Raw genomic sequence first — 9,442 nt, 5'->3', positions numbered from 1 at the left:
AGGAAGAGCTCATCCTGCTCTGTGGCCTGCTTCAGTTTCCTGGGCAATCTGCAGTTCTCGCCCTAAGGATGCCCTCCTAACTCACCAGCTTCACTCCCTGTCTCAGATGTCCTGGCACCAGTTCCACTCCCAACATCCTAGCTGGGGCGCTCTGGTTTTCTGCTCCACAATTTCCTTCTTTCCTACCTGTCAAGTGCAAAATGAAAACATCTCTATGAGGTCAAAACAAACCTTGGGTGTCCTCCCAGGCACAGTGAGGATCAAATTTACTCAGAATTAGGGAGAGTGACGTGCATGGGTTTGGGAAGTGGGGAGTTGTCTCAGTGTCATCATTTTTCTTCTCTCGCATTCTTTCCTTTTATCCTTAGCACAACTCCATAAGAGGGGCAGGATGAGCCTAGGAATCGAGGGTTGTCAGGAGGGACCTCAAACACCATTGAGCCCAACGCTCTTACATACAGAGCGGTAAGCCAAGCCAGTGGAAGGGAGGAATAGGGCCAGCCCCGGGCGGAGTGGTTAAGTTCGTGCACTCCATTTCCGCAGCCCAAGATTTTGCTGGTTCAGATCCTGGGCGCAGACATGGCACCGTCATCAAGCCATGCTGAGGCGGCATCCCACATAGCACAACCAGAAGGACCTACAACTAGAATATACAGCTATGTACTGGAAGTTGAAGAAGAAGAAAAAAAAGAAGATTGGCAACAGATGTTAGCTCAGCTGCCAATCTTGCAAAAAAAAAAGAGAAAGAAAGAAAGGGAGGAACAGGGCTGGGGTTGGAACCTGGGCCTGCTGACTCCTAACCCAGTCTTCTCTCTCCATCCCAGGCTGCCTTTCCTTTGAGGGCACAGAGACCCCAGCCCTGTGGGTAGCCATTCTGAGCCTGCGCACTGTCATGGATGTGCATGCAGAAGGCAGGGAGGCAAAAGAAGGAAAAGTGAATAAGCCCACAGGCAGGGGCAAAGAGATTTCCAGTCCAGGCACGTCCACAGCCTCTCCCTGCATCAGCTAGGACCCCAGGAGGCCACGAGGTCATTGCGGCAGGGGGTGGCAAGGCCAGATATCAATCTCTAAGTGTAGAGATAGGCTCCAAACACCCCTAAGCTCATTTATAACTCATTAGACATCTTTCATCCATGATTTTAAAAAATTCTATCTCATTGAAAATTCCCTCTCTCTCATTATTTCAAACTCAATTTATCCTTCAAAGGCTTCTCCTCAATGGGCCCACCTCTTCCATCATTGCCTTCAGAATTAACTGATCCTTTTTCTGCGCTTCCACCGTCCCTTGCTCATCTCACTATCCACATGTTGTCTCTTAGATTAGACTGTGAGTCCTACTCTCCATATGCCCATGTGCCTAGACCAGCACCTACAGAGACCTAATGGTGCTCAGAAATGTTAACTAAATGACTGACTGACTGACTGAATCTATTGTTATAAACTCAAGGAGAAAAGATCGATTTCAACTCAAAGCAAGCGTCGTTTGAGAGCCCACCTCACGCTGTGCACAATGCCAAATGCTTGGCATACAGATCTCCACCCTCAAGGGGCTCACCGCATACAGGGGAAAAGTCACAGAGCTATGTTATTGTGATAATTATGATATACACATATACTATAATTTATTGCATAAATAATGTAGCATGTGCCTGGTGCAGTAACAACGTTACGTGCCAATTGAAATCAGCAGCCCACACATTATACTGGTTTTGAAACGTATTTGATCTTACCAGCACACACGGGCGTAAGCTGCTCTTATGGTCAGCTTGTCAGCCTGCAGGGCTGGCCCAAGCCCGACTCTGGAGCCAGACTGAGCCTGGGTCCTAATCCCACCTCCGGCACTTACGAGCTGTGGGACTTGAAGCAAGTTGTTTCACTTGTCTGTGCGACAGATTTCTTTCTTTTTTTTTTTTTAAAGATTTTATTTTTTTCCTTTTTCTCCCCAGAGCCCCCCGGTACATAGTTGTATATTCTTCGTTGTGGGTCCTTCTAGTTGTGGCATGTGGGATGCTGCCTCAGCATGGTTTGATGAGCAGTGCCATGTCCGCGCCCAGGATCCGAACCAACGAAACACTGGGCCGCCGGCAGTGGAGCGCACAAACTTAACCACTTGGCCACGGGGCGAGCCCCATGTGCGACAGATTTCTATCTGTGAATCGGGAGCGATGCTAGTGCCTGCTTCACAGGATTGTCCGACAGATTAACTAGGATAATGAATGATGTTCAATGAAGGCAGTTATTAATGCCCTTATCAGATGGGTGGTTTTGCTGGTTCTCTCCTCTTGGCCCCTCCAGGTCCTCTCTCCACCCTTGTCCACCCAGCCTCCTGGACACTGACATCTACAGACACCTGCAATAGGCTCCCTCGCCCTCTGGCTTTTGGGTTTGGCCAAGAGGGGTGGGGGTGAGGGAGGTCCAGCAGAAGAAAGGAGGGGAAGGAGGTCAGGGTATGGATTCTCCCGTTTCCCTCCCTACAGGATCAGCACTGGCCGCAGGGTCCCTCCACACGGCTTTCTGGCTTTGGGGCCCTGCTGTTGCTCCCTCCCCTCACTCCTCCAGGCCTGTTAATAGTCCCAGGCACTGCACTGCCGCTTGAGATTTCCCTTCACGCTTCCCTCTGTAAATAGTCCTTTTATTAAGTTCTCCTCAAGTTCCCCAGTATAAGTGTGTCATCTATTTCCTGCCCATACTCACCAATACAGGAACTGGTTCCAAGAGCAGCCTCAGACAGGATACTGGAATTGATCATAAACTCAAGGAGTACAGGGGAAGCCTCCTTGCAGAGTGAGGGGGCAATGCACCCAGGGAATCCACTGCACACAAAGATATCATCATTACTCAAATTATCATTGGGAGTGGCATGGGATGAAGTGTAGGGTACTCCATTGCTGGGGAGAGGAGATGGGAGATGAAATGGCCATGGCTCTTCTTTACTATGGATGGAGTCATTTGGCTTCTGATGACTACAGGGAACACGCACAAGGGAAAGGAGAGCTAGAAGTTATCGCTGTCTGGTGGGGAATGTGAGTGAGCAGTCAGGTCACCTCGATGGCAGCTTGAAGGAGTCCCTCATCTCCTACAGGCAGAGAGGGCTGATGCAGCTGAGGACTGGCCCCGGGATGTCATTGTAAGGGTTGCCACAGTGTGGCGCTCATTAAATACTCAACCCTTTACATCTCTTATGTTAAGATAAGGGTATTGATGGGGAAGGGTGGGACCCTGAGATGGGATAGGGACATTTGGGCAGGCACAGATGAGGCTGAGAACTTTGAGCCCCCAAATTCTCTTGTCTGTGGAGACAACCTTCTCTTACAGTGCTCCTATGTCCTAGGACATCAGCCTCTGAGCCCTTCCCACCTCCATCCCTCTTGGCCCCAGGCCCTACATGAGTTACATCCCACACAGCCTGGGTGGAGAAGCACAAGGCCCACGCTAAGAGGAGAATGCCCAGAAGGAAAGAGTTACAGGCTTTGCCAAACTGCCTTGGCGGGAGCCATGGGAGCATGTGTGGAGAGGGTTCTAAGGGAAATAGACCCAGGAGGGTGGAATGTAAGGCTCAGTTTGGCCAAACTCATCGCCATGGATGCTTATCCAGGATTTGGGATTTAATGTGTTGGCTCAAGCACCTGGGAGAGGCATTAATACTCTGCTAGGATGGTTCGTTAAAGCCTGGACTTAATGGTAGCCTACAGTTAATACTTTGAAATGCCAGAACTTCTCTGGGGAAGTAGAGGAAGGAATCGGAACTCTCAGAAAGATGGGAATGCTGGTTGGATTTATTATGTGAAACTTGCTTACCCATTCCTAGCCATATATTTTAAGGGGGTCTGGAAAACACTCCTCTTACCAAGGCTCTAAGAAAGCCTTCGTGAGGGCCACCAGCATTCTTGACTTGCTCTGATGGTTGTCCTCTCTAGACGAGATGCTAGTGAGGGATGCTGGATAGATCAATGGAACTGGATTCCCTGATCTCAGTGAGATAATGGTGTCCTGGCAGAATAAAGGATTGTGTAACAGCCAAAGGCAAAGTAGCTACAATGACCCACAATAAGAATGGTCATCAGGTGGACAAGGTAACAGTCCTGTGGTCCATGGTCAGCCTCTTTCCCCAGGCATTCCAGGGCTTGCTCAGTGGACCCATGGTGGAAGAAATGGAAGCTATGCTCTGGCTCAGTGATAGTCTTCTCCTCTCCAAGGCTAATCCGACAGTGGCCAGTGCTGAGTGTCCATCCTACTTACAGCTCAATGCTGAGTCCCTAATTGAGCATCGTTCTCACTTCATTGTAGGTTGATTTGACTGGGCCCTCCTAGCATGGAAGGGATGTACTTTATCCTCATGAGAACAGACACACATTCCAAGTATGAATTCACTTTCCCTGCCTACGGTGCTTCTGTCAACACCATCATTCCTGGACTTACAAAACATCTTATCCATCACCATGGCGCTCCACATAACATCCCCAGCCAGGGCACACATTTACAGCCAAGGAGATGTACAAATGACCTTATACCTAAGGAATTTACTGGCCTTACCACATGCCCCATGACCCAGAAGCAGCTAGCATGGTGGATAGCATGGCCAGCTGAAGGCTCGGTTGGAGCAGAACTGAGAAACTATGCCTGCGAGGTGGAGGTGCGATCCTACAGGTGCAGTGTCTTCTTTAAGCCATAACCAGAATCATATATAACAAAGTAGGTGCAGCAGCAGTCTCCTCACTATTATACCTGAAGTCTATAACCTACTGGAAGAATTTTTGCTACCCATTCCCATAACCTTGGACTCAAGGAGTCTGGCAATCCTAGTATCCAAGGGAGAAACACCTGCACCGTGGAACAATTACAGTGCTGACAACTGGGAGGCTCAGAGGGTCCCTGGTCATTTCGATTTCTCATGCTATTGAACCAACAGGCAGAGAAAGGGGTCTCTGTAACGTCTGGGGTGATTTTTCCCAATGACCAGAGAAAATTAGGTTGCTACTGCATAGTTGAGATAGGGGCTAGATCTGGAAGCCAGGGGATTCACTGAAGTGCCTCTTAAGAATCCTCTGCCCAGTAGTCCTGGTTAACAGAAAACTTCAGCAACCCAACAAAGTCAAGACCACCAACGACTCAGACCCTATAGGAATAAAGGTTTGAGTGACCCACAGGTAAAGAATCCTGTCCAGCCAAGGTGCTGGCAAAGGATAAGGAGAATGTGTCCTCGGGGGTGACAAGGGGCAGCTGTGATTATGAACTTAGGCCTCATAACTCTCATTTTCCTCTGCTAACTTACGTGAAGAACACTGGTGGTAGCTCACATCTTAGGTTTCAGTGGGAGTAGAACCAAATTGACATCCCCTCTCAATAATATAACAGGTGATGAGATACTGTGTGTCCTCTGTGCTGGGGACATGAGTTTTTCCTCTGAATCAAGGATAAGAGGAGATTCTCTGTGACCCTCCAGCTTCACCTCACCCCCACCCCACCCCAACTGGCCCTGTGCCCTGGGGAGCTGAACTACATCCAAGGATTCCCACATCCCCCACTTGGATTCAGCCAGTGAGGGCACCAGCCAGGGATCAGAAGATGGGGGGATGACCAAGTCAGGGAATTTATCCTCCTGTTTCTCTCCCTTCGGAATCAGCACTATGTCCATTGACTGAGGGTCACAGCTGTTGTCAGGCACCCTCTGCACGCAGCTCTCTCTGGCTCTGGGTTCCTGTAACTGCTCCCACTCCTCCCCTCTTCAGACTCAGGTGCTCACACCCCACCATTACCAGCCACGGGGTGCTGCAGCAGCCCCACCCCAGTGGTTTCCCTATACCCTGCCCACCCCTTTATAAACAATCCCTTTGTTAAACTCTGCTCAAATTACCCACCTGTGTTCCTGCTAGGACCCTGGGACATCCAGTATTTTTTTTCTGTTAGAATTAGTTTTGGCAGTGAGCAACAGAAAAACCAAAATAACAATAGTTTCCACAAGATAAGTTTATGTCTTTCTTATATAAATTAAATTTGGTGTCAGGCAACCCAAAGCTGGTGTGGTGGCTCCATCAACATCAGAACACACATGTACATTTTTTTATCCTTTTAAAATTAACACAACTGAAACATTTTTCCATGTCATTACAAACTCTTCAGAATGAATCAAGTCTTAGCTCAAGTATCATCTTCTAAAGCACTTTTCCTGATGTCCACCCCAACTCTATAAGAATGACCTCACTCCCTCGGGACCCCACTCTCTACTTCTACGCGTGCGCACACACACATATCGCATACACTTCAGTCACAATATCTATTACACTCCAAGTCTCCATCTGTTTATGAACCTATTTCCTTCCTTGACTTTTGGGAATATCTCTTTTTTATCTTATTATCTCCAGCACCAATTTCTGGCATAAAACAGAGACCAATAGGGGGCTGGCCCCGTGGCAGAGTGGTTGAGTTCGCACGCTCCACTTTGGCGGCCCGGGTTTCCCAGGTTCGGATCCTGGGTGGGGACCTATCACCCCTCATCAGGCCATGCTGAGGCAGCGTCCCACATGCCACAACTAGAAGGACCCACAACTAGAATATACAACTATGCACTGGGGTGCTTTGGGGAGAAGGAGAAGAAAAAAAAGATTGGCAACAGATCTTAGCTCAGGGCCAATCTTAAAAAGAAAGAGACCAATAAATGATTTTGAATGAAAGGACATTTTAAGGCCTGCATAATTTTGCATCACATAGATGTACCCTAGTTCATTTAGCTATTTCCTTATCATTAAACATTTAGGTGATTTTTACTTATTAGAAATATCATTGTAGGATTTTTAGTTGATCAATGGATCAGGTGCCCCTGTCGGTATCACTGGAAGAGACGGCTCCTTGATATTTCAGCACACGCACCTGCTCACTCCCATTTTGCACCTCTGGTTACAATCTTCTGATGGGATATGTCTGATTTACAGCCAGTAATGAGTTGGTGATATCAGCAGTCTTCTCTATAAGCACTGCTACTTTCCCTTAATTTTCCTTTTCATTTTCTCTGTGGGTCATCTCCGTCTAACAAGGGGCCTCGGTTTCCTACCTGTGCAAGCGAAAAGAGAGGAGAGTAATAATCCGTCGGACACCAGGCGCTCAGATGGGTACTCATATTTAACTTAATTCTCCCAAAAGCCTTGTGCAAAGAGTTTTGGAGAGACACAGACCTGTAAACACATCCCTGTGGGGAACGCCGGGCTCCACCACCTGCCTGCTGGAGAATCTTCAGCGACGTAACTTCGCTTTTCTGAGCCTGTTTCCTCCACTGTAAACAGGCTTGAGAACTCTTCATGGGGCGGTTGTGAGGATTCCATGAGATGTCTGTGAACACCGCCTGGCTCGTGGCAGTGGTCAGCAAATGGCAGGTTCAATGCCAAGTGAGGAGATCAGAGAAGGGATTGGGCTCTGGGATCTAAGGCCAGAGTGTCAGGGCGTCCTCCCTGACCTGGGCATGGGTATCTTTAGGACCAGCAAGACTGTGAGTCAGGAAAAGATTCCTAGGGCTCTTGGAAGGAGAAAACTGAAGTGAGGAGCAGGCAAGAAGGGCTTCCAGGCAGAGCTGTGTCCAGGGAACTGAGAGTGGGCCAAGCAGAAGGGTAGCTGTGCCAGCTGGACGTGACCCAAGAGAGCGAGCGCTCGCGGAGGAAGGGGCTCTCCCCTTCCAGTCCTCGGGAAGGTCTTGACACTCCGAAAAGAGGGCTCTTTCCCCATCTGTAATGTGGTCATGGAGCCCGGACCAGCCCCTCCCCTGGCTGGAGGGCGGGAAAGTCGTTAGGGACACCTGCCTCTCTCCCACCCCCTCCCGGCGGGAACCCACGTTGACTGAGCGCACCTGGGCGCCCGCTGCGCCTGGGAACACGTGGCGCCCTAGGCCTCCAGGCTGCCCCGCGGGAAAAGGGGCGGGAGCGCGGCGCCGGCTGCAGACGGTTCCCTCAGGACGTCGGCTAGTCGTCGGACACGATTGTTAAAATAAACATCCAGAGGGAAATGGGGTGAGGCTGGCACCAGGGTAAAGAAGTCCGGTAACCAGGAAGAAATAAACCCGCCAACATAAAAGATATTAACGTGCAATAAAGAAAGTTTCGCAAAAGATGGGGACAGGAGGGATTATTCAATTAATAATCCTGGGATAATTGGTAAGCTCTTTGGAAAAAAATAAAATTTAGATGCACATCTTCACCATGCAGCAAAATTAATTCCTAGGAGAGTTAAATGGGGCTGGGGGGTGGGGATTAAACTACACATGCAAAAAGATGATAGAGGGAGAACGTATCCGCTCTCTAGAGGGGAGCGCACTTTCTACGTTTAAAGGGGGTGAGATAAATCCCAATAGGAAAGATACATATGGTGCTTCATATGAAACAGAAAATTGCAGGTTAAAAATTTAAAAAGTGAGATTAAAAGTAGTCAGTGAATTAGGAAATAGCTCCAAAAGTGCAATATACAAAGAGTTTGTATCTTTAATATGTGAAAGCTCTTACAAAATCATCAAGACACTAGGACTACAAGAGCACAATAAATAGGCAATACACTGAAGGAAACAACAAGATGGGAAAATAATGTGATCAGAGAAATGACATACTATTTTAACTGATTAAATTAGGATTTTTTTTTAAGGAATTCCAAATGCTGGCGGGGATGAAGTGGGTCTTTCATAAATAGTGGTGGAATATAAATTAGTATAACATAAATGTGTGTAAAAGAACCTTAAAATACAGAGGCCTTAGGTACTCCACATCACTAATCATCAGGGAATTGCAAATTGAAACCCTAATGAGAAAACACCTCATACACATTAGGATGGCTGCTTTAAAAAACCAAAATCACAACTGTTGGGAAGGCTGTGGAGAAATTGGAGCCCTCATGCACTGTTTCTTTGTTTTGTTTTGTTTTGTTTTGTTTTTTTGAGGAAGATTAGCCCTGAGCTAACATCAACTGCCAATCCTCCTCTTTTTGCTGAGGAAGACTGGCCCTGAGCTAACACCCGTGCCCATCTTCCTCTACTTTATATGTGGGACGCCTACCACAGCATGTTTGACAAGCAGGGCCATGTCCTCACCCGGGATCCGAACTGGTGAACCCCGGGCCGAGGAATCCGAACGTGTGAACTTAACCACTGTGCCACTGGGCCGGCCCCTGATGCACTGTTGGTGGAAACGTAAATTAGTGCAGCCACTGTGGAAAACAGTATGGTGGTTCCCCCCAAAATTAAAAATAGAATTACCATATAATCTGGCAATTCCACTTCTGGGTATACACAGAAAAGAATGGAAAGGAGGATCTTTTTTTCTTTTCTGAGGAAGATTCCTCCTGAGCTAACACCTGTTCCAATCTTCCTCTATTTTGCATGTGGGTCACCTGCCACAGTGTGGCCTAGGAGTGGTGTAGGTCCACACAGGGAACCAAACCTGGAACGCTGAAGAGGAGTGTGCCAAGCTCG

This window comes from Equus asinus, chromosome 8, assembly GCF_041296235.1.
Source record: "Equus asinus isolate D_3611 breed Donkey chromosome 8, EquAss-T2T_v2, whole genome shotgun sequence".
Classification (NCBI taxonomy): Eukaryota; Metazoa; Chordata; class Mammalia; order Perissodactyla; family Equidae; genus Equus; species Equus asinus.
The sequence above is the reverse complement of the archived record's forward strand: the minus strand, read 5'-3'. Positions refer to the sequence as shown.